The following is a 27,053-nucleotide window of genomic DNA, read 5'->3' as shown; positions in this document are numbered from 1 at the left end:
CTAAGAGTCCTGGTCATAAGCTGGTTTCTTGTCACAGAGCTCCAGGATGCATTCCATCTTCAACTTGGACACATCCAGTCACCACCCATTTGCTGTGGGACATCACCCTCATGCCATGGATGGCTCTCCAGACACCCACTGTCTGTCCCTCACCCCTCCAGCTCCAGGGACCATCTCTGCTCCCCAGTGCAGCATGGGTGGGCTATGCCTGGTCAGTCCTTATGCCAGCCCCCCACTTTGAAGAGCATGACCACATGTGTGTATGCTTGAGGGCTTTTAGTCAGTCTATTAGAGAACAACTGCCTTCCAGAGTGATTAAAACAGATCACTACAATAGTACACAATGACTTCTCAGGTCTCCCCAAATGGATTACTCAGCCAGACTCTGTATTGACCTGTAGCCACCAAGTTAGGGAGACATTCAATATGGCCAGAGACTGGCTTTATCTTTCATCTTTCTTAGTTAATGCATTTGCTGCTTAGTTATCTGTAGGAAAAGCTTCTGCATGATAGATAATTCAAAAATACATTGTCTAATATATGGGCTACTATATATATAATAGATAAACAATAAGGACCTACTGTATAGCACAGGGTACTATATTCAATATCTTGTAATAGCCTATAATGGAAAAGAATCTAAAAAAGAATATATATATGTATATATATGTATAACTGAATCACTTTGCTGTACACCTGAAACTAACACAACATTGTTAATCAACTATACTTCAATAAAAAATAGAGATTTTAAAATAAATTTTAATATAAAAAAATAAATAATACATTGTCTACCCAAACCTCTGTCCCCAGACTTGGATCCCTCTTTCTGCAGGAGCATCATGACCAATGACAAGATGTTGAGTTAATTGTTGTGTCCACTTCAGGGTCTGTCCAGGATTTACACAGGGTGGATGCTCAATATATGCTTTTTGAATGAATGAATGAGTGAATGTACCCCGCCCGCCACCATGGAGACAGAGGTTAGAGTGAAGGTGAAGCACTCCCTGTCTGCCCTGAGTCAGGAGGCAAATATGCCCCCCAGGATTTAACACAAGCTAAAAGGACGGTCTTCCTATACCTTCGAACATGAAAAAGCAAAACTTTATTTTCCTACCATCTTGTTTCATAAAACAAATAACATTTCTTATTGAAGATGGTATGGAGTGGTTGTCATGTTCTGGGAGATTAATTTGTTTTCACAAAGTGGAAGACAGACAAAGGAAGGAAAGTCTTAAAAGCAAATGCTAAAGATCACACAGGCAAGCTGTAGTCTTTGATACAAATAAATAGTCACAGAGACCATAAACACATCCCAGCCTTGAAAAACCATTAGGGAAGCATTGCCTATGGCAACCAGAAGGCCCTGCTCTTTCATAACTGGACCTTTTATGACACGTTTCCATGGCGACTGAAACTGCGCGATCTCAACACACCGTCGTTCCCAGGAGAAGCTGATGAGTAAAATATGCCAGGGGATTAGTGCAGGAAAAAAAGTTCCTTCTTCTCTTTCCTTCCTTTCTCTCAAACCTCAATTTACTCAAAGGAGGAAATAGGAATAAGTTGAAGTGGAAACATCCCGTGAATTTCAGATCATATTCTACTGAGATTTTTATGTATTTTTTGAATTGAAGGTTCTGTCTCTGTAATTCATTACAATTGCTCAATGGGTTTCTAAGAGAGACAATGACTGCTGAGGAAGACAAATTCAGTCCAGCTTGTGGCTGCAGAAGGAGGTTGTGTGCAAGGCTGACTGTGCTGGTTCACGCCTGTTTCTTCGTCCTGGGGTGGGGGTGGTGCAGTTTCACATCATTGTTGACACCTGACATTTTGGAGGGCTGTGTTCCGCTTTTTAATCCTGAGGGAAAGATAAAGTCCTGTTCTAATATCACATGGCTGTGCTTAAATTGTAACTGAATATTTAAACCATATACTTGTGTGATCCACAATAAATGCCTTCTGTTTAAGCAATAATGACCACCAGGGGCACCAGGGGCCAAGGCAGTGTCCTAAGTACTGCACCCACATTGTGCCTCACGTAGTCCTCACAAAAACCCTGAGACACCCCTCAGATAAATGTAAGGCTATGCCTGATGAATAGATGAGGCATTACATTTGGGAACCTGGTAAAGGTCACTTAGAAAGACTCTGATTCCTAAGCTGATGTTCTCTCCTGAGACAGACCACCTCCTTCATCATCACTACACTTTGAAACACCATCCTGCAGATGTCAGGAGAGAATGTATGGCATGGAAAATGTGTTCAGGGGCCTAAATCCCAAGAGGTCCCCTCTCACTAACCACAAAGTGGCTTCTGTAATCTCCAGGTGGGATGGACGCTTCCTTCTTGGATGCCACATCAGGCAATGGTGTCATCAAAGTGTGTCTTGGATCTTGGTGCACAGGTTCTCAGAAGGACTAGAAGGATCACCTTGTAGTCCTAAAATACAGTTAGTTGCACACTCACCGCACGTAGCTGAGGAAAGAGAAACAGTTGGTCCCAAGGCCTGAGTGTCTTCTTCCAGCTTTCAAAACTCTCAGGGATTGATGGAAACTTAGAGACACAAGGTCAGTTTTCAAGCATGGACTTACAAAGCCATCAATCATTTCAGCTTTCCTTTTCTTTTGGATCTTAGACTCCCATGGCCTGGGAACATCTGGGTCACTGGGCAGGTATTACAGGGACCGTGGAGTCACTTAATGCAGAGGGAAACAAAGAATGGGTGGACCCTGGGGAACTTTGGCTTCCAGAATCTCTATCACTGAAGCACAGGATCATCCACTTAGCCACTCAACTCCTACATTTGTTTCATTTGCATTTATTTTGTCTTCCCAACCAGACAGAAGGGTCAACCACACGGAACCCCTTCCTCCCACCCACTCATGCCTGGTCCTAGCCCGAGGCTGAGCGTCTGCTTCAGCTCTCTACTTGTGTTTTGGTTGCTTGAGAGGGGAAATTTGCACAGTGGACTGTTCCAACGTCCTGGAAACATCCAGTGAGAAATGTGCTCCTTTACTCAGTGAAGTAGAGCACAATGCTTGAGGACTGGCTTAGACAAGCCCCATGAAAGAGGCACTTTGTCTTATAACTATAGAAGCAGAACATTTGGGAGCTAGAAGTGGCTTCCAAAATCATTTAGGCAAACTCTATAATTTTGACGATAAGTTCACAGAACCAGAAAGGTTTGTGGATCTGTCCGTAGTTGCACAGCTGGCTCGTGGTCTGTGGGTGTATTACAAACAGTGTGCTGCTTCTACCAGTGTATGGGAGTGACAGCTAGGCTACATGACCACTGCTGCTGACACCTGTCTGCAGTGGCCACAGGAACCAGTCCACCACCTGCCTTGCACCCATGTCCATGGTAGCATAAAGTTCCTGGGTTTTCAAGTTCTGCCCTTTATAAGGCCTGTGTGTGAATAGTTTAAAGGATATACAGTCAATTCTCATTATTTGAGGCAGTTCCATTCTATAAAATTACTGAATTAACCACTTCTGAACATCATCACTCCCGGCGAAATAAAGGGCTGGGTTCCCGGGAGCCTCTGGCCACCACATTTTCATCAACTGACCAATACAGAGACTTGTTTTATGTGTGTTTCTGTTGAAAGACACCTCACTGAACATATATTGTTGATTCATTAACGGTGAACTCACGGCCCACAGTCCTGCAGCTTAGGCCGGAATGGAGCCCATCTGACATGTAATTTCTCTGTCATCACAGCCTTCTTGCGCTTGGGGATGCTGGGCAGCACTTTGGCACTATGCTTGGGGCCATTTTAAACATTGAAGTTACTGAAAAAAAGCACAAGATGTGAAAAACGTGGCACTAAGTAGAGCACAAATAGGACACATGCTTACAACGTGAGCTGCAACAGGAAGGCAGAGGCTGCCTTGCCCCATGTCAGCGGGGAAGGTGTGCATCAACTGTCTCACATCTCTCGCTGCTCCGCACATATCTGTGACTGGTTATGAAAATGCCTTGAGTACTGACTTTTGGATGACAAATGAAATTTAGGGAGTAGGTGAACTTGCAAATATGAAATCTGTGAATGATGAGGATGGAGTGTATATGCCTAATGTTTATTGGTACAGTAGGACTTTAATTTTTTTAAAAAAAAACTCTTATTTAATAATAAAAGACCGTTTGATCAATTCTTTTGCTCATTAATGAAGTAGAACTGCCATATGCTCATCAATTAAAATTAACTCACCATAAGTGCCAAGATAAAGTGAGTGTTTATTTTGTGCCTGGTGCTTAGCTTGGTGCAGAGGGAATAAAGGTCCAGTACCCAATATCTTTTCTCCAGGAGTTCACACTCTGTTTGGGGAAGCACATGCAGGCAGTGTGACAGGTATGAGGACAGGAGAAAGTTGATTTATTCTTTAGGGACAAAGAAAGGTGTCCCAATCTGGGGAAGATCACCCCTGAGCTGAGTCTTGAAAAACATAGGTGCACTGGGGGGTGGGAGAGACTGCAATACCAGGGAAGATCCAGGTACCCAGAACTGTCCTTCCACAGTGATGCTGGCCTGGAAGGTGGGGCAGGTCTGGGAAAGTCTTCTGTGGAATTCTAAACTTGGACTTTTGGTTACACAGGAAACACTGAGAGTTATTATTTAAACAATGTCTTCGAGATGTAGGTATAGGTGTAGGAGAAACAATCTGTTTTGAATTCCAAACAGGTCTCTCTGATTGCTGGTTGAAAAAGGATAGTAAGTAGAAGGGAATAAAGATGAAAGGCAGCCTAAATGAGGAGATGCTTGTTCACTAGTTTGTATCATAGTTCACTTCTTTGCTCCTCATTCATTAGGTTATTCAACTAAAACGTATTTTTTGAGGGTGTTAGTAAAGTTCCAGGCTCTGGGGATTCAGCGACATAATAGCCAGAATGCACTGTCTCTGAGGAGCTTATATTCTAGAGAGAGGGATGATAAAACCAGGAAATGCTAACTTAGTGTCCCTGTGTGGTGTTCTGAGCCCTGCATGTGGCATCCTTGAAAGAACCCTTCAGATAGGGATATTATGATTCCCACCTCCTTGGTGGGAGAGCCACAGTGCAGGGAGGCCAAGGTGATAAAGCTGGACTTGGGACCTGTGACCTTACCCCAATGCCCAAGCTAGGTGGCCGGGGGTCCCGCTGGCACAGGAGGGCAAGGAAAGACTGGCAGGCAGAGAGGCCAGCTGGTGCCCACATCAAAGGAGCTGCAGAATGAGAAGGGCAAGCGGAGCAGCAGGAATCTGCATTAAAGATGCCTCAGCTCTGCCCGCTTCCACACCAGCCCCACTGTGTCCAGAGCACATCCAGCTCCTCGCGAGATTGTAGGTCCTGAGCTCTCCATGCGCGCCCTCTGGGAAGACTGGCGTTTTGGGTCTGCAGAGGGGGAGTTTGGGTGTTGGAAAAGCTCCCCAGGTTGTCCTAATGTGAAGACAGGATTGAGGAATCAAGTCCACAGTATTTCCAGACCCAATGTCTGGAAGCAGTTCATTGCAGGAGGCCTGGAGCAGGCAGCCAGACGGTGACTTGTGTCCATGTGTGCGACATTACAAACTGAAATGAGATCCCTGGATGTCTGATACCATTCCCTAGATTTGACAGTGCCCTGGAGTTTGCAAATACAATTTCCAAGAGGAAGAGGAAAGTTGCATCTTTTGACCCCACAAAGACTTCACTGGTTCAGGACTTATGGCCCGCACAGTGGTGTCTTCTGCTCTTTGAGCACTCTGGGGCTCACACAGGCGACAGGTCAGCCAGCCCTGCCACCAGTCATCACTGTACCGCTCACGCCATCATTCCTGCCAGCTTCGTGTGGGCTCCATAAATCACTGAGTAGTGCACATTGAAAAATCTTCCTGTAGCTTCTGTGAGGAGAAATCACCCACCAAAGTAGATTTCCATGGAAACCAAATGCAAAATGCAGCAGGAAGGAAAGGACGCAGAAATGAGACTCTGGTGCTTAGTTTTCACCAGCATCACCGGTTCTCATTATCGCCCCTCCCCCATTTCTTTTAGTGTCTGCACTTTTAGACCAGGGTGGTTTTTCCCCTTTTTTCCTGGTGGGGTTCTAGGAGTTCAATTTATTCAGTCTGGAAAAGGATGATTTATTTAGAGTGCTTATCTTTGTGAAAAGATATTATACAGAAAGTGGTGGCTATTTTCTCATTATTACTAAAGAAAGACCCAAACAGGAAACTTTATCCCAGTAGAAGGAATATAGATAACCTTTAAGGAAGAACTTCCCTGTTGATATGGTTATAAAATAGAGATTGTAGGGATAACTGAGGATGTTGCGTCTGCGAACTCCTTTAATTGTGAGATAGTGTGTTGGTTTGCTAGGGCTGCCATAACAAAGTACCACAAACTGGGTGCCTTGAACAACAGACATTTATATTCCTGCAGTTCTGGAGGCTGGATTTCTGAGATCAAGGTGTCGGCAGGTTTGATTTCTTCTGAGACCTCTCTCCTTGACTGGCAGACGGCCACCTTCTCCTCTGTCCTCATGTGGTCTTTTCTCTGTGTGTGTGCATGTTGTGTCCAAATTTCCCCTTTTTGTAAGGACACCAGCTCACCCTAACAGCCTCATTTTAACTTAATTACCTCTTTAAAGGCCCAATCTCCAAACAGTCACATTCTGAGGTCCTGAGGGTTAGGAATTCAACATATGAAGTTTGAGGGAATACAACTCAGACCATAACAGATAGATCCACTTAGAGAACATGATTTAGAACCTAGCACTTGAGAGCTGGAGGAAATCTTTCTTAGAAATCTGGCCTTAAAGCTTGATTTCACAGACAGATCCCTGAGGCCCAGGGCCAGTGACTCAATGCAGCCCACCCAATGAGGAGGGGTGAGCAAGAGCTCTGCAGAGACCCTCTCTCAGCCCTGTTAGTGCATGCTTTAGACTGTGTGGAACTCTCCAGTAAAACCTGCTTACATCAGTGCAAGATTAATGCTGTTCTGTGCCTTTGTGAGTGAATGATCATGCAGCCTTCTCAGAGTGAGGTGGGGTGGCATGATTCCATGTAGATCTTGATTCTACACAGGTTGTGCTTCTCCAGGTCATCTTTGGAACATCACCCTCTAAATCCTGCTGACTGTAATCTGGTAAAGGTAATTCCTGAGACCTCTCTGCCTCGCCCCATCCTCTAGGGGCTTGAAGTGATAAAGGAGGGGACCTAGGCTTCTTCCAGTTTGGCACCAGCTGCAAAAGCCTGCACTTGCTGAGAAATTGGAACAGTGACCCTTTAACGTTAGTATGCAAAAGAGCCACTGCAAGTTTCATTGAAAATGCAGTCCTGTTCTACGGCTTTTTGTGCAATCTGGGTTGTGTTCAGGACTATCTCTTTTTAAATCTGAATCAGATTATCCTGTGACCACACTTGGAAGAACAATGGTTAAGATCCTTGCTACTCAGAGTGTGGTCCACAGACAAACAGGTGTAGAATCACCTGGAAACTGTGAGAAATTCAGAATCTTAGCCTCATCCCACATTGACTGAATGAGAATTTGAATCCTCCTTCGAGTTTGAGAAGCTCTGCCTTAGCAGGATTGTGTCCATGTGGTCTTACAGGTTCCCTGAAGCCCCTGATGGTGATTGTGGGATTGTCCAAATCATTACTTAACAGGATGTTTCAAAAATGCCCAAACACTTCAGGAATCATCATTAGCCACCCTGAGAAAGTTACTGTGAAGGGTCAGAGATTTCATATGACTTTCAAGCTAATAAGTCAGCCTGCCAACACTTCCTAGATGCTGGCAGAAGATGCAAGATTCCTGGGTCAGAGACAAAGGACTTGGTGGTGGCACAGGAGGCAGCACGAACTATGGGTGCATTTCAGTTCCCCTTGCCATCCACGTACCATGAGGGGCACATGTGGACAGTGAGTTTGTATCATAGCCGAGGAACTCTGAGCTTCAGAACCCCAACCCACGCCACAGAAGAAGGTGCTACCCTTATTATCCTGGTCAGGAGATAAATCTACTCTCTGCCCCAGAGGGAGACACTATCTCTATCTCCAAGCCGTTTGCTATACAAATATCCTTGAGATGATAGTCTGGAACAAAATTGATGATGAGGTGCAGAAAAACCAAAGAGAATTGTCTCTCAGTGGTTACTCTCTTGAAAGTCCCCTTGTTCATTTGGAATCTCTCTCAATATCCTTTCCTTCAGAGAAACCCAGGGCTGTCAAGGTGTATAGTCAACACATAGAGAATTAATGGGTAGGACTTACTTCAGGCCTGTTCCGAGCCTTAAGGAAGCTTTGGAGCTAGGCGCTGCGTATATCTGAAGGTTGTAATTCCCTTTTTCACATTCTACAACAGAGATCTGTCAGGATCTGTTTTTATGGAAATGTAGTGAGTGGGTCAAAACTCTGTTCAGATTCCTTCTGTCAGCTTAATCATATGATGTATTCTTTAAAAGAATACAAATTAAAATAGTAATAATAGATGATAATAAGTTTCTATTTTTTAATACTTTACATTTATTAATGCACTTTCACATTCGTTATCTAATTTAATTCTAAAAACATGATTGCTTCTTTTTCCATATGAATACTCTCAGGGAGATTAAGTAACTTGTTCAAAGTCACAGTTAATCAGGGGAACCAGATCTCAAATCCAGGGTCTGTGACCTTCTAGTAGAGAAATTTTAGCTGACACATTTATTCAGTCAAGGAAAAAGAAGTGGAACCAGCTTTATGCTTACAAATAAATATCAATACCACTAATTCTACCGGGAAAGGGAATAACCAAAAGGCACAGATGAATTAATTTTTTTCCCTTCTATAGCCATTTTGTGGCCACTTAGCACTTTCCAGGGAATGTATTTTTTGCACATGCAGGATTATTAACAAGATTTAGCTTCTTCTCATGGCATCTGCTCCCCTGGAATCAGGAATCTTGATGGAAATAGAATCTAAGAGAGTGCTGTTGGTTAAACCTGAGTCTAAATCCATTCAAAGAATGTTTCTAAAATATTATAAAAGAGCCTACTGTGGTATCACATTAACTACCATACAGCTTATGGAAGATTTTATCTAATAAATCACACTAACTAATCAATTAAATCATATTCGGGAGCAGACTTAAAGGGGTTTTTTAATATCCCATGTAGAATATTTAGGAGAGTTTTAATGCCAAATTTCCTTTTATTTTTTCTATCTTCTCTAATTTTAGTTCACTCATTATTTTTTCAACCTTAAAGCTGCCTCACTCCCATCATTTATCATAGCACAGGGACAGCCTTGTCCTATGGTGTTCTCCCTTTATAGACATTTTCCTATCTATATGTCTACCTATCTATCATCTATCTATCTAATTTATCTATTTATCCCCCCTCTTTCTCTCTCATCCCTTGAAAGGCAACACAATAAGTGCCAGCAAAGCAGTTACTGCCCCCCACCCACAATTTTCCAGTCCTCGGTGTGTGCACATAGCCTCTTATTTATTTATTTATTTATTTAATTGAAGCATAGTTGATTTACAATGTTGTGTTAATTTCTGCTGTACAGCAAAGTGATTCACTTATACATATATATACATTCTTTTTTAATATTCTTTTCCATTATGGTTTATCACAGGATACTGAATATAGTTCCTTGGGCTATACAGTAGGACTTTGTTGTTTATCCATCCTATATATAATAGCTTACATCTGCTCACCCCAAACTCCCAGTCCATCCCTCCCCTCCCCTCTCTCCCCACTGGGAACCACAATTCTGTTCTCTATGTCCGTGAGTCTGTTTCTGCTTCGTAGATAAGTTCATTTATGTCATAATTTAGATTCTGTGTAAAAGTGATATCATATGATATTTGTCTTTCTCTGTCTGGCTTACTACACTTAGTATGTTAATCTCTGGTCCATCCATGTTGCTGCAAATGGCATTATTTCACTATTTTTTATGGCTGAGTAATATTCCATTGTATATATGTACTACATCTTTTTTATCCGTTCATCTGTTGATGGACATTTACGTTATTTCCATGTTTTGGTTATTGTGAGTAGCACACACAGCCTCTTGATACAGCTCCTGGACAGTGGCATGACCCATCCCTAATGTTAAAAAAATTGGGAGAGAGAAAACAAATGGTGGGTTTTAAAAAAAAATAACTTCCTGTCTATAGGTGACTGGATTCAATTCAAAAGACTGATGTCTTTTTCTTAACATGTTTTCAACTATATTTTCAAGTAATACAGCTGCTTGGAAAATCCTGGGGCCAACGAATATAGAATCAGTGCTGCTGGCTTGAGATTTAGAACTGCATCAGATGGAGGCCAACCTGGTGAGGGTGCCTTTGCCATGTAGTGACGGAGGGAAGACTAAAAGACAAACAGGCAGCAGTTTGATTGATGGCTGTGCCCAGTGCCCTGTGCCACTGCCACAAAGCTTTGACCTGTGTGGGTGGGGAAGGGAGGAATCCTTGGGATTCCATGACAAGGAAGTAGAAGAAAGGACACAGAAGAGGCAGCCGTGTGTGTGGATGGTGCTCCAGTCTAACAGGTTTCCTTCAAGCCTGCCACTGGGCATCAGAGGTGCAGGCAGCAGGGCCTGGATGCTGGTGTGATGTGCGTGTATATGTGTGTGTGTGTGTCTGTGTGTGTGTGAGAGAGAGAGAGAGAGGCACCAGTGTGTAGAGGGCAAAAAAGGCAGGCCCACCAAGCCTCCTTTCTGTGATTCAGGTTCACATGCAACATACCAGACTCCAGGTTAGACCTGCCTGAATCTGTACATCTTCCCTTAACTCCCCACTCCTCCAGGCTCTGTTGGCTGCTGTGCTTTTGGAAAGAGGAGCCTTGACGTTCTTGGGCCAGCTCCCTACACAGTGGGTGCACAGTGGCATGCATTCTTCCCCTGCTTCTCCAACTGGGGGAGGAAAGAAGCACAAAAATAGATCCCATGCCCTCGTGCACAGGCCCACCCCGAGACACACTTCATCTGGAGCAGTGTTTCTCCAGTTTTAATGTGCACCCAAGACAATGGGGATCTTGTGAAAATGCAAATTCTGGTTCAGTAGGTCTGGGCTGGGCCTGAGGTCCTGCATTTATTCCAGGCTTTCAGGCAATGCTGATGCTGCTGGTACACAGGCCACACTTCAATAGTGAGGGCTGGAGAAATTTTACCTCTAATCTCTCAAGATTTGTATTTTTATTTTATTTTATTTTATTTTTTTAAACATCTTTATTGGAGTATAATTGCTTTACAATGGTGTGTTAGTTTCTGCTTTATAACAAAGTGAATCAGTTATACATATACATATGCTCCCATATCTCTTCCCTCTTACATCTCCCTCCCTCCCACCGTCCCCATCCCACCCCTCTAGGTGGGGACCGAGCTGATCTCCCTGTGCTATGCGGCTGCTTCCCACTAGCTATCTATTTTACATTTGGTAGTGTATATATGTCCATGACACTCTCTCACCCTGTCCCATCTCACCCCTCCCCCTCCCCATATCCTCAAGTCCATTCTCTAGTAGGTCTGTGTCTTTATTCCTGTCTTGCCACTAGGTTCTTCATGGCCTTTTTTTTTTCCCTTAGATTCCATATGTATGTGTTAGCATACTGTATTTGTTTTTCTCTTTCTGACTTACTTCACTCTGTGTGACAGACTCTAACTCCATCCACCTCATTACAAATACCTCCATTTCATTTCTTTTTATGGCTGAGTAATATTCCATTGTATATATGTGCCACATCTTCTTTATCCATTCTTCCGATGATGGACACTTAGGTTGCTTCCATGTCCTGGCTATTGTAAATAGAGCTGCAATGAACATTTTGGTACATGACTCTTTTTGAACTATGGTTTTCTCAGGGTATATGCCCAGTAGTGGGAATGCTGGGCTGTATGGTAGTTCTATTTTTAGTTTTTTAAGGAACCTCCATACTGTTCTCCATAGTGGCTGTATCAATTTACATTCCCACCAACAGTGCAAGAGGGTTCCCTTTTCTCCACACCCTCTCCAGCATTTATTGTTTTTAGATTTTTTGATGATGGCCATTCTGACCGGTGTGAGATGATATCTCATTGTAGTTTTGATTTGCATTTCTCTAATGATTAATGATGTTGAGCATTCTTTCATGTGTCTGTCAGCCATCTCTATATCTTCTTTGGAGAAATGTCTATTTAGGTCTTCTGCCCATTTTTGGATTCGGTTGTTTGTTTTTTTGTTATTGAGCTGCATGAGCTGCTTGTAAATCTTGGAGATTAATCCTTTGTCAGTTGCTTCATTTGCAAATATTTTCTCCCATTCTGAGGGCTGTCTTTTGGTCTTGTTTATGGTTTCCTTTGCTGTGCAAAAGCTTTTAAGTTTCATTAGGTCCCATTTGTTTATTTGTGTTTTTATTTCCATTTCTCTAGGAGCTGGGTCAAAAAGGATCTTGCTGTGATTTACGTCATACAGTGTTCTGCCTATGTTTTCCTCTAAGAGTTTGATAGTGCCTGGCCTTACATTTAGGTCTTTAATCCATTTTGAGTTTATTTTTGTGTATGGTGTCAGGGAGTGTTCTAATTTCATACTTTTACATGTACCTCTCCAATTTTCCCAGCACCACTTATTGAAGAGGCTGCATTTTCTCCACTGTATATGCTTGCCTCCTTTATCAAAGATAAGGTGACCACATGTGTGTGGGTTTATCTCTGGGCTTTCTATCCTGTTCCATTGATCTATATTTCTGTTTTTGTGCCAGTACCAAATTGTCTTGATTACTGTAGCTTTGTAATATAGTCTGAAGACAGGGAGCCTGATTCCTCCAGCTCCATTTTTCGTTCTCAAGATTGCTTTGGCTATTCGGGGTCTTTTGTGTTTCCATACAAATTGTGAATTTTTTTGTTCTAGTTCTGTGAAAAATGCCAGTGGTAGTTTGATAGGGATTGCATTGAATCTGTAGATTGCTTTGGGTAGTAGAGTCATTTTCAAAATGTTGATTCTTCCAATCCAAGAACATGGTATATCTCTCCATCTATTTGTATCATCTTTAATTTCATCAGTGTCTTATAATTTTCTGTATACAGGTCTTTTGTCTCCTTAGGTAGGTTTATTTCTAGATATTTTATTCTTTTTTTTTTTTTTTTTTTTAAATCTTTAACTTTTAGGTTTTATTTATTTATTTATTTATTTATTTTTGGCTGTGCTGGGTCTTCGGTTCGTGCGAGGGCTTTCTCTAGTTGCGGCAAGTGGGGGCCACTCTTCATCGCGGTGCGGGGACCGCTCTTCATCGCGGTGCGCGGGCCTTTCACTATCGCGGCCCCTCCCGTTGCGGGGCACAGGCTCCAGACGCGCAGGCTCAGCAGCTGTGGCTCACGGGCCCAGCTGCTCCGTGGCATGTGGGATCTTCCCAGACCAGGGCTCGAACCCGTGTCTCCTGCATTAGCAGGCAGATTCTCAACCACTGCGCCACCAGGGAAGCCCTAGATATTTTATTCTTTTTGTTGCAATGGTAAATGGGAGTGTTTTCTTAATTTCACTTTCAGATTTTTCATCATTGGTGTATAGGAATGCAAGAGATTTCTGTGCATTCATTTTGTATCCTGCTACTTTACCAAATTCTTTGATTAGCTCTAGTCGTTTTCTGGTAGCATCTTTAGGATTCTCTATGTATTGTATCATGTCATCTGCAAACAGTGACACTTTACTTCTTCTTTTCCGATTTGGATTCCTTTTATTTCTTTTTCTTCTCTGATTGCTGTGGCTAACACTTCCAAAACTATGTTGAATAATAGTGGTGAGAGTGAGCAACCTTGTCTTGTTCCTGATCTTAGTGGAAATGGTTTCAGTTTTTCACCATTGAGGACGATGTTGGCTGTGGGTTCGTCATATATGGGCTTTATTATGTTGAGGACAGTTCCCTCTATGCCTACTTTCTGCAGGGCTTTTATCGTAAATGGGTGTTGAATTTTGTCGAAAGCTTTCTCTGCATCTATTGAGATGATCATATGGTTTTTCTCCTTCAATTTGTTAATATGATGTTTCACGTTGGTTGATTTGTGTATTTTGAAGAATCCTTGCATTCCTGGAATAAACCCCACTTGATCATGGTGTATGATCCTTTTAATGTGCTGTTGGATTCTGTTTGCTAGTATTTTGTTGAGTATTTTGTTTTGTTTTTGCATCTATGTTCATCAGTGATATTGGCCTGTAGTTTTCTTTCTTTGTGACATCTTTGTCTGGTTTTGGTAATAGGGTGATGGTGGCCTCGTAGAATGAGTTCGGGAGTCTTCCTCCCTCTGCTATATTTTGGAAGAGTTTGAGAAGGATAGGTGTTAGCTCTTCTCTAAATGTTTGATCGAATTCGCCTGTGAAGCCATCTGGTCTTGGGCTTTTGTTTGTTGGAAGATATTTAATCACAGTTTCAATTACAGTGCTTGTGAGTGGTCTGTTTATATTTTCTATTTCTTCCTGGTTCAGTCTCGGCAGGTTGTGCATTTTTCTAAGAATCTGTCCATTTCTTCCAGGTTGTCCATTTTATTGGCATATAGTTGCTTGTAGTAATCTCTCATGATCGTTTGTATTTCTGCAGTGTCAGTGGTTACTTCTCCTTTTTCGTTTCTAATGCTATTGATTTGAGTCTTCTCCCTTTTTCTCTTGATGAGTCTGGCTAATGGTTTATCAATTTTGTTTATCTTCTCAAAGAACCAGCTTTTAGTTTTATTGGTCTTTACTATTGGCTCCTTCATTTCTTTTTCATTTATTTCTGATCTGATCTTTATGATTACTTTCCTTCTGCTAGCTTTGGGGTTTTTTTGTTCTTCTTTCTCTAATTGCTTTAGGTGCAAGTTTAGGTTGTTTATTCGAGATGTTTCCTGTTTCTTGAGGTAGGCTTGTATTGCTATAAACTTGCCTCTTAGAACTGCTTTTGCTGCATCCCATAGGTTTTGGGTCATCATGTCTCCATTGTCATTTGTTTCTAGGTATTTTTTTGATTTCCCCTTTGATTTCTCCAGTGATCACTTCGTTATTAAGTAGTGTATTGTGTAGCCTCCATGTGTTTGTATTTTTTACAGATCTTTTCCTGTAATTGATATCTAGTCTCATAGCGTTGTGTTCAGAAAAGATACTTGATACTATTTCAATTTTCTTAAATTTACCAAGGCTTGATTTGTGACCCAAGATATGATCTATCCTGGAGAATGTTCCATGAGCACTTGAGAAAAATGTGTATTCTGTTGTTTTGGGGTGGAATGTCCTATAAATATCAATTAAGTCCATCTTGTTTAATGTATCATTTAAAGATTGTGTTTCCTTATTTATTTTCATTTTGGATGATCTGTCCATTGGTGAAAGTGGGGTGTTAAAGTCCCCTACTATGATTGTGTTGCTGTCAATTTCCCCTTTTATGGCTGTTAGTAATTGCCTTATGTATTGAGATGCTCCTATGTTGAGTGCATAAATATTTACAATTGTTATACCTTCCTCTTGGATCGATCCCTTGATCATTATATAGTGTCCTTCTTTGTCTCTTGTAATAGTCTTTATTTTAAAGTCTATTTTGTCTGATATGAGAATTGCTAGTCCAGCTTTCTTTTGATTTCCATTTGCATGGAATATCTTTTTCCATCCCGTCACTTTCAGTCTGTATGTGTCTCTAGGTCTGAAGTGGGTCTCCTGTAGACAGCATATAGATGGGTCTTGTTTTTGTATCCATTCAGCCAGTCTGTGTCTTTTGGTGGGAGCATTTAATCCATTTACATTTAAGGTAATTATCGATATATATGTTCCTATTCCCATTTTCTTAAATGTTTTGGGTTTGTTATTGTAGGTTTTTTCCTTCTCTTGTGTTTCTTGCCTAGAGAAGTTCCTTTAGCATTTGTTGTAAAGCTAGTTTGGTGGTGCTGAACTCTCTCAGCTTTTGCTTGTCTGTAAAGGTTTTAATTTCTCCATCAAATCTGAATGAGATCCTTGCTGGGTAGAGTCATCTTGATTGTAGGTTTTTCTCCTTCATCACTTTAAGTATATCCTGCCACTCCCTTCTGGCTTTCAGAGTTTCTGCTGAAAGATCAGATGTTAACCTTATGGGGATTCCCTTGTGTGTTATTTGTTGTTTTTCCCTTGCTGCTTTTAATATGTTTTCTTTATATTTAAGTTTTGATAGTTTGATTAATATATGTCTTGGTATGTTTCTCCTTAGATTTATCTTGTATGGGACTCTTTGTGCTTCCAGGACTTGATTAACTATTTCCTTTCCCATATTAGGGAAGTTTTCAACTATAATCTCTTCAAATATTTTCTCAGTCCCTTTCTTTTTCTCTTCTTCTTCTGGGACCCCTATAATTCGAATGTTGGTGCATTGAATGTTGTTGCGTTTAATGTTGTCCCAGAGGTCTCTGAGACTGTCCTCAGTTCTTTTCATGCTTTTTTGTTTATTCTGCTCTGCAGTAATTATTTCCACTATTTTATCTTCCAGGTCAGTTACCCATTCTTCTGCCTCAGTTATTCTGCTATTGATCCCGTCTAAAGTGTTTTTAATTTTATTTATTGTGTTTTTCATCATTGCTTGGTTCCTCTTTAGTTCTTCTATGTCCTTGTTAAATGTTTCTTGCATTTTGTCTATTCTAATTCCAAGATTTTGGATCATCGTTACTATCATTATTCTGAATTCTTTTTCAGGTAGACTACCTATTTCCTCTTCATTTGTTAGGTCTGGTGTGTCTTGACCCTGCTCCTTCACCTGCTGTGTCTTTTTCTGTCTTCTCATTTTGCTTATCTTACTGTGTTTGGGGTCTCCTTTTCACAGGCTGCAGGTTCATAGTTCCCGTTGTTTTTGGTATCTGTCCCCAGTGGCTAAGGTTGGTTCAGTGTGTTGTGTAGGCTTCCTGGTGAAGGGGACTAGTGCCTGTGTTCTGGTGGATGAGGCTGGATCTTGTCTTTCTGGTGGGCACGTCCATGTCTTGTGGTGTGTTTTGGGTTGTCTGTGGCCTTATTATGATTTTAGGCAGCCTCTCTGCTAATGGATGGGGCTGTGTTCCTATCTTGCTAGTTGTTTGGCATAGGGTGTCCAGCACTATAGCTTGCTGGTTGTTGAGTGAAGCTGGGTCTTAGTGTTGAGATGGATATCTCTGAGAGATTTTCACCGCTTGGTATTATGTGGAGCTGGGAGGTCTCTTGTGGACCAGTGTCCTGAAGTTGCCTCTCCCACCTCAGAGGCACAGCCCTGATGCCTGGCTGAAACACCAAGAGCCTTTCATCCACATGGCTCAGAATAAAAGGGAGAAAAAATAGAAAGAAAGAAAGAAAGAGAATAAAATTAAAAAAATAAAATAAAGCTATTATAATAAAAATAAGAAAAAAATTAGTAAGAAAAAATTTATTAAGAAAAAAATTTTTTTTTAATTTTTTAAAATAAATTTATTAATTTTTTATAATAAAAAATACGAAAAAAATGATTAAGGAAAACATTTATTAAGAAAAAAATTTTTAATTTTTTAAAATAAAAAATATGAAAAAACTTATTAAGAAAAAAAAGTTTTTAATTTTTAAAAATAGAAAATAAGGAAAAAATTATTAAGAAAACATTTATTAAGAAAAAAAGTTTTTTAGGTTAAAAAAAAAAAACAAAAAAAAAAAACCGGACATACCGAACCCTAGGACAAATGGTGAAAGCAAAGGTATACAGACAAATTCTCACCCAGAAGCATACACATATACACTCACAAAAAAAGGAAAAGGGGAAAAATGAATATAACCTGCTCCCAAAGTCCACCTCCTGAATTTGGGATGATTCGTTGCCTATTCAGGTATTCAACAGATGCAGGTAAATCAAGTTGTCCGTGGAGCTTTAATCCGTTGCTCCTGAGGCTGCTGGGAGAGATTTCCCTTTCTCTTCTTTGTTCGTACAGCTCCTGGGGTTCAGCTTTGGATTTGGACCCGCCTCTGCATGTACGTCCCCTGAGGGCGTCTATTCCCTGCCCAGACAGAATGGGGTTAAAGGAGCAGCTGCTTCGGGGGCTCTGGCTCACTCAGGCAGTAGGGAGGGAAAGGTACGGATGCAGGGCGAGCCTGCGTCGGCAGAGGCCGTCGTGACGTTGCACCAGCCCGAGGAGCGCCGTGCGTTCTCCCAGGGAAGTTGTCCCCGGATCACGGGAGCCTGGCCGTGGCGGGCTGCACCGGCTCCCGGGAGGGGCGGTGTGGAGAGTGACCTGTGCTCGCACACAGGCTTCTTGGTGGTGGCAGCAGCAGCCTTAGCATCTCATGCCCATCTCTGGGGTCTGCGCTGATAGCCACGGCTCGCGCCCGTCTCTGGAGTTCGTTTAGGCGGCGCTCTGAATCCCCTCTCCTTGCGCGCCGTGAAACAAAGAGGCAAGAAAAAGTCTCTTGCCTCTTCGGCAGCTGCAGACTTTTTCCCAGACTCCCTCTCAGCTAGTTGTGGTGCGCTAACCCCTTCAGGCTGTGTTTACGCCACCAACCCCAGTCCTCTCCGTGGGATCTGACTGAAGCCCGAGCCTCAGCTCCCAGGCCCCGCCCGGCCTGGCAGGTGAGCAGACAAGCCTCTCGGGCTGGTGAGTGCTGGTCAGCACCGATCCTCCGTGTGGGAATCTCTCCGCTTTGCCCTCTGCACCCCTGTGGCTGCGCTCTCCTCCGTGGCTCCGAAGCTTCCCCCCTCTGCCACCCTCAGTCTCTGCCCGCGAAGGGGCTTCCTAGTGTGTGGAAATCTTTCCTCCTTCACAGCTCCCTCCCACTGGTGCAGGCCCCATCCCTATTCTTTTGTCTCTGTTATTTCTTTTTTCTTTTGCCCTACCCAAGTACGTGGGGAGTTTCTTGCCTTTTGGGAAGTCTGACGTCTTCTGCCAGCATTCAGATGTATTTCTAATGTATCTGTGGGAAGGAAGGTGATCTCCGCATCTTACTCTTCCACCATCTTGCCCAGACCCCCTTGTATTTTTATTTTAAAAAGAGCTTTGTTGAGTTATAATTGACATACAATAAGCATCACATATTCCAAGAATGGAATCTGATGAGTTTTGACATATTCGACACCCGTGAAAATATCCTCGCAACCAGAGAGTCAGTGTATCCATAAGTTGTCTTGCACCCCATTGTAATCTTTCCCATTTGCCTACAACCCATCCAACCATTATCTGCTTTATCACCATAGATTTATTTGCATTTTCTAGAGTTTTATATAGTACATGGAATCAGAATCTGTCCTTTTTTGTGTGGTTTGACTTCTTTCATTGAGTGTAATATTTTTGAGATTCATTTATGTTGTAGCATGAATTACTGGTGCACTCCTTTTTTTGGTGGACATTCAGATTGTTTCCAGTGTTCCGTTATTACAAACAAAGTGGCTATGAACATTCACATGTGTATGTTTGTGTCCGCATGTGCTTTCAGTCCTCTTGGGTACATACTTAGGATTGAGAAGGCTGGACAGCATGTAGGTAAATTTTAAACTTTTTAAGGAACTACTGAACTGTTTCAAAATGACTTTATATCCATCAGTAGTGTATGAGAGCTCTGGTTTCTCTAATGCTTGCTAATGTTTATTAATGTCTTTTAAAGTTTCCTCATTCTAATAAGTATAAGGTGGTATTTCATTATGGTTTTAAATTTGCATTTCCCTAATGACTAATGATGTTGAATACCTTTTCATGTGCTTTTTTGCCATCCATATATTCCCTTAATGAAATGCCTGTTCAAATCATTGCCAATTTTTAAAAATTTGGGTTGTTTGTTTTCTTATTGTTTAGTTTCAAGAGTTCTTTATATATTCTAGATATAAGGTCTTTATCAGATATGTGATCTGCAGGTATTTTCCTGAGTCTATGACTTGTCTTTTGATGAGCAGAATTTTCAGTTTTCATGAAGCTCACTTTATCAATTTCTAAAAAATGGATTGTCCTTTTGATGTCATAAATACGAAATATTTGCCTAACACAAGATCACAAAGATCTTTTTCTTTGTATACTTCCAGAAGTTTATAATTTTAAGTTTTACATTTAAGTTGGTGACCCATTTTGAGTTATTATTTTGTGTAAAATATGTATATATATTTGTTTTTTTAATGTTTTATTGAATGAAAGATTCCTTAAATTTCTATAGTGCTTTACAGGTTTGAAAACTTTCACACACATGATTTCATATAAGTCCATAATAACCCTTTTTCCTCTACCCCTGTATTGCCCCTCCCACCTTTCCTCTCCCCACTGGTAATCGCTAGTTTGTTTTCTATATCTGTGAGTCTGCTTTCTTTCTGTTTTATTCTGTAGTTTGTTGTGTTTCTTAGATTCCACATATAAGTGACATCACACAGTATTTGTCTCTCTCTGCTTGACTTATTTCACTTAGCATAATACCCTCCAAGTCCTTTCATGTTGCTGCAAATGGCAAAATTTCATTCTGTTTTATGGCTGAGTAGTATTCCTATATATATGTATGTATATATACCACAACTTCTTTATCCGTTCACGTGTTGATGAACACTTAAGTTGCTTACATACCTTGGCTATTGTAAGTAATGCTTCCATGAACACTGAGCGCATGTATCTTTTCAAATTAGAGTTTTTGGTTTTTTTCAGATATATACCCAGGAGTGGAATTGCTGGGTCATATAACAGTTCTATTTTTAGTTTTTTAAGAGGCCTCCATACTGTTTTCCATATTGGATGCACCAATTTACATTCCCACCAACACTGTACTAGGGTTCCCTTTCCTCCACATCCTGGCCAACATTTGTTATTTGTGTTCTTTTTGGTGATAGCCATTCTGACAGGTGTGAGGTAATATATCATTGTGGGTTTTGATTTGCATTTCCCTGATGATTAGTGACGTGGAGCATCTTTTCATGTGCCTGTTGGCCATCTGCATTTCCTCTTTGGAAAAATGTCTATTCAGTTCTTCTGTCCATTTTTTTAATTGGGTTCTTTGTTTTTTTAATGTTGAATTGTGTGAGCTGTTTATATATGTTGGATATTAACCCTTTATTTGTCATATCATTTGCAAATATCTTCTCCCATTTAGTAGGTTGTCTTTTCCTTTTGTTTATGATTTCTTTTGCTGTGCAAAAGCTTTTAAGTTTAATTAGGTGCTATTTGTTTATTTTTGCTTCTGTTTCTTTTACTTTAGGGGACAGATCAAAAAAAATCTTGCTGCAGTTTATGTCAAAGAGTGTTGTGCCTATGTTTTCCTCTAAGAGTTTTATAGTATTCCATCTTACATTTAGGTCTTTAATCCATTTTGAGTTTATTTTTGTATATGGTGTTAGAGAATGTTCTAATTTCATTCTTTTACATGTAGCTGTCCAGTTTTCCCAGCACCACTGGGAAATGGAGGTAATTCACCAGTAATGAATTGAAACAGTAATTTAAAAACTCCCAACAAACAGAACTCTAGGACCACGTGACTTCACAGGTGAATTCTATCAAACATTTAGAGAAGAGTTAACACCTATCTTTATCAAACTAGTCCAAAAAATTGCAGCGGTAGGAACATTCCAAACTCATTCTATGAGGCCAGTGTCACCCTGATAGCAAAATCAGACAAAGATATTAAAAAATAGCAATATCACTGATGAACATAGACACAAAAATTCTCAACAAAATATTAGCAAACCAAATCCAGCAATACACTGAAAGGATTATATAACATGATCAAGTGGGATTTATTTTATGGATGCAAAGATTTTTCACTATCCCCAAATCAATCAATGTGATACACCACATTAAGAAATTGAAGAATGAAAACCATACGATTATCTCAGTAGATGCAGAAAAAGCTTATGATAAAGTTCTACATTCTTTATGATAAAAACTCTTTAGAAAGTGGGCATAGAGGGAAACTACCTCAACATAATAAAGACCATATATGACAAACTGACAGCTAATAACATACTAAATGGTGAAAAGCTGAAAGCATTTCCTCTAAGACCAGGAAAAAGAAAAGGATGTCCACTGTCACCACTTTTATTCAACATAGTTTTGGAAGTCCTAGCCACAGCAATCAGAGAAGAAAAAAAAATAAAAGGAATCAAAATTGGGAAAGAATAAGTTCTTTATATAGTATATTATTATAATATTATATGTAATATATGTTATTATCATATTATATTATATTATTGATATATAATAATATAATATATCAAAATTAACATCATAATAATATAGTATATTATTAATATTATATTAATATAATTAATAATATATTCTTAATAATATTAATAATATACCAATATATTTATTGTTAATAACATACTATTAATATTAATGTTAATTATTGTTATCAGTAATATTAATAACATTCTATATATTTATTATTAATAATATATTATTAGTATATTATTAATATTAATCTTATTAAAATATGTTATTAATAATTATATATTATATATAATATATAATTTACTATATTATATATAATATATTATGCAGTATATATACTATACATTATATAGTATATATACATATTACATTATACATTAAATATATAGTATATATATTCTATATTTTATACATTATTATATATTATAAAATATAAATATATGAAATATATATAATATAAAATATATACAATATAATAATATATATTATATATTAAATATATTATATACTATATATAAAAAATATAAAAATACTATATTATATTTTATATAAAATATATATGTAATATATAACATAATATATAAAATGTAATAAAATCTTTATATAATACATAATATTCTATATATAATATAACATATAATATTAGTATATTATATATAATATGTAATATATGTAATATATTTATAATATAATATATTATACAATATTTAATATATTATTATATTATATATAATTTATATTAAATATATATTAAATAATGTATAATATGTTTATTATATAAAACATTATATACTCTTAATATATAATATATATATTCATATGTTATATACATATAATTTATATATTATAATATATTATGTAATGTGTTATATTATATTTATATTATTTACATTTATATTATATTATATATAATATATAATTACATATATATTATACATTACTTATTAATATTATATATTATATATATAATATATATATATTCTTTTCAGATTCACTTCCCATATCGGTTATTACAAAATACTGAGTATATTTCCCTGTGCTATATGGTAGGTCCTTGTTGTTTATCTATTTTATATATAGCAGTGTGTATATGTTACTTCCAAATTCCTAATTTATCCCTCCCCACCATCTTTCCCCTTTGGTAACCACACATTTGTTTTCTATGCCTGTGAGTCTGTTTCTGTTTGTAAATAAGTTCATTTGTATCATTTTTTTAGAGTCCACCTATAAGTGATATCATCTGATTTCTGTCCTCTCTGTCTGACTTACTTCACTTAGTATGGTAATCTCTAGGTCTATGCACTTTTGATTCAAGTTTCTCTTCAACTGTTACCACTTTTCATTTTTGCACTTTTATCTTTGCTGGCCAATTCCCTCTTTCAATGATCCATTTTTGTAAAATATCAGGTGGGTTTATTGCTGGGAGACAAGGGGCAACCTCGTTACATGCTTTGCTGTCTGCATGTGAACTGATGATGGATGGATGCTCAGTGGCGCATCACCAGCAGACTTGATCATGCTGCACAGCTGTTACTCATGGGGTGATTTGGGAGCTGAAGAGCTAGCAGCAGAGTTTGCATTTGATGCAATTATCCACATGTAGTACACCAAGTAACTACAATTCACACATGTGGGAACCCTGCTGCCTGTGTCTGACCCAAATACCCATTATCTCACAACTCCTGACAACTCTCTGAAAGATGGAAGTTCTCTGGGACAATGGGGATCAATATTTCACACCAAGGAGGACCCAGAAATCCAGAACAGTGTTTGATGAATCAGTCTATACCAAAGTATTAGTACTGTTTAAGAGATAAATTTCAACTCTATAGTGTTAGCCCCTTTCTGATGGCTTTTCTGTGAAACATGTTAATGTTATGGTCATCGTCTCTATGAAGTTGTGTCTGGAGATGTTAAACCCAGCAACCATTGCTCAGAGGGGACACTTGCCTTGTGGAAGACAAACTACCAACGAAGGCAGCTCCATAACCATCTCTCAAAGCATATAATTGTCAGATCAATTCACTGACTAGGAAAGTGATAAAATTGCCCAATGACAACATTTTTTCAAACTTCATTTTCGACTTCAATCTGTAAACAAGGCCTCAGGAGTTCCTTCAGAGATTAACTTAGAAGAAATTTGCTTCTTCATGCTAGGTTTGGAGTCCCTTGTGCCTGACAGTTGCCTTTGCTCCAATCTCATGTTATCTGGAAGTAATCACAGGTAGAGTATTATTTTCAGCTCTATAATATATAAATGGACATTATTCAATCTACAGCATCAGTAGTAAATTGCTTTCTTGCTGTTTCCCATTAAAAACTAAAAATTTAAAACCATCACCCCTTTGTTCACTTTGTTTCCCATCTTATTGGTTTCATCAGTATATATTTTGAACCAGGATCATATGTCTAGTTATCAAGAATTAAAGTTTTTATAGAAACAGACTCACAGACATAGAGAACAAACTTATGGTTACCAAAGGGGAAAGGGGGTGGAGGAGGATAAGTTAGGATTTGGGGATTAGCAGATACAAACTACTATATCTAAAATAAACAACAAGGTCCTACTGTGTAGGATTGGTTGGCTACTTGGAGTTTTTTTTGTGGTTCTATATGAATTCTAGCATTGTTTTTTCTATTTCTGTGAAACATACCATTGAAATTTTGATAGGATTGCATTGAATCTATAGACAGCTTTAGGTAGTATGGACATTTTAACAATATTAATTATTCTGATCCATGAACACAAAATATCTTTCAATTTATTTGTGTCTTCAATTTCTTTCATCAAAGTCTTATAGTTTTCAACATACAGATTTTTCACCTCCTTAGTTAAATTTGTTCTTATGTATTTTATTGTTTTATTGCTATTGTGAATGGAATTGTTTTCTTTATTTCTTTTCAGCTATTTCATTGTTAATGTGTAGAAATGTAACAAGTGATTTCTGTATGTGGATTTTGTATGTTGCAACTTTAATGAATTCATTGATTAGTTCTAACAGTTTTTTAGTGGACTCTTTAGGATTTTCTCTATAGAAGATCATATCATCTGCAAAGACAATTATATTTCTATCTCTCTGATTTGGATGCCTTTTTTTGCTTTTTCTTGTCTTAATTACACTGTAATTAATACACAATATTATATTAGTTTCAGGTGTATAACATAGTGATTCAATATTTTTATAGCTTATACTGTTTAAAATTATTACAAAATTAAGGCTATATTTCCCTTAGCTGTACAATATATTCTTGTTGCTTACTTATTTTATACATAGTAGTTTGTATCTCTTAATCTCCTAACCCATCATGCCCCTCCCCCATTTACTTTTAATCTATATGCATCTTTGTATTTAAAATGGGTTTCTTGTAGGCAACACAGAGTTGGATCTTGTTTCTTTTTAAAATTTTTTTTAAATTGTAGTAAAATTGCTTTACAATGCTGTGTTAATTTCTGCTGTATAATGAAGTGAATCAGCTATATGTATACATATATCCCCTCCCTCTTAGACCTCCCTCCCACCCCACCCCCATCCCACCCATCCAGGTCGTCACAGATCACCAAGCTGAGTTCCCTGTGCTATACAGCAGATTCCCACTAGCTATCTACTTTACACATGGTAGTGTATATATGTCAATCTTAATCTCCCAATTTGTCCCACCCTCCCCTTCCCCCACTGTGTCCACATGTCCATTCTCTATGTCTATGTCTCTATTTCTGCCCTACAAATAGGTTCATCTGTACCATTTTTCTAGATTCCACATATATGCGTTAATATATGATATTTGTTTTTCTCTTTCTGGCTTACTTCACTCCGTATGACAGACTCTAGGTCCATCCACATCTCTACAAACAACCCAATTGTGTTCCTTTTTATGGCTGGGTAATATTCCATTGTATATATGTACAACATCTTCTTTATCCATTCATCTGTCATTGGACATTTAGGTTGTTTCCACGTCCTGGTTACTGTAAATAGTGCTGCAATGAACATTGGGGTACATGTGTCCTTTTGAATTATGGTTTTCTCAGGGTATAATGCTTTCACACTGTTGGTGGGAATGTAAATTGATATAGCCACTATGGAGAGCAGTATGGTGGTTCCTTAAAAAACTAAAAATAGAACTACCATATGGATCTTCTTTCTTGATCCACTCTGACAATCTGTCTTTTAAATGGTGCATTTAGACCCTCGACAATCAAAGTGATTATTGATACAGTTGGATTAATATCTACCATATGTGTTACTATTTTTTGTTGCCCTTGTTCTTCATTCCTATTTTTGTCTTCCACTCTTTACCTGCCTTTTGTTGGTTTAATTGAGCATTGTATATGATTCCATTTTCTCTCCTTAGTTAACATATCAGTTATACTTCGTTTTTACTTTTTTTGGTGGTTGCCCTAGAATTTGCAATAAACATTTACAACTAATCCAAGTCCAAGTCCACTTTCAAATAACACTATACTGCACAAAGTGTAGTGCAAGTATTTTATAATAGCAAAATAATCCTAACTCCTACCTCTCATTCCTTGTATCATTCTTTTCACATATACATAAGCGTACATATATGTATATAACAGAAAACATTGCTGCTACTATTATTTTGAATAAACTGTTATCTGTTAGATCAATTAAAAATAATAAAAGTTTTAATTTTACCTTCATTTAATCCTTCTCCAGTGTTCTGCCTTTCTTTATGTAGATCCAAGTTTCTAACCTATATAATTTTCTTTCTGTCTGAAGAACTTCTTTTAACATATCTTGTAAGGCACTGGCAACAGCTTCCTTCAATTTTTGTTTGCCTGAGAAAGTCTTTATTTCTCCTATACGTTTGAAGGATAATTTCACAGAGTACAGAATTCAAGGTTAGTGGTTTTTTGTTTTTTTTTAATCTCAACTCTAAATATTTCTTGTTTGCATGGTTTCTGAGGAGAAGTCAGGTTTAATAGTATATAATATATAATCCTCTCTAGGTAAAGTGTTTAATTTTCTGGCTTCTTTCAGAATGCTTTCTTTATCTCTGAT

This window comes from Balaenoptera acutorostrata, chromosome 3 (genome assembly GCF_949987535.1).
Source record: "Balaenoptera acutorostrata chromosome 3, mBalAcu1.1, whole genome shotgun sequence".
Taxonomy (NCBI): Eukaryota; Metazoa; Chordata; class Mammalia; order Artiodactyla; family Balaenopteridae; genus Balaenoptera; species Balaenoptera acutorostrata.
Note: the sequence above shows the minus strand (reverse complement) of the source record.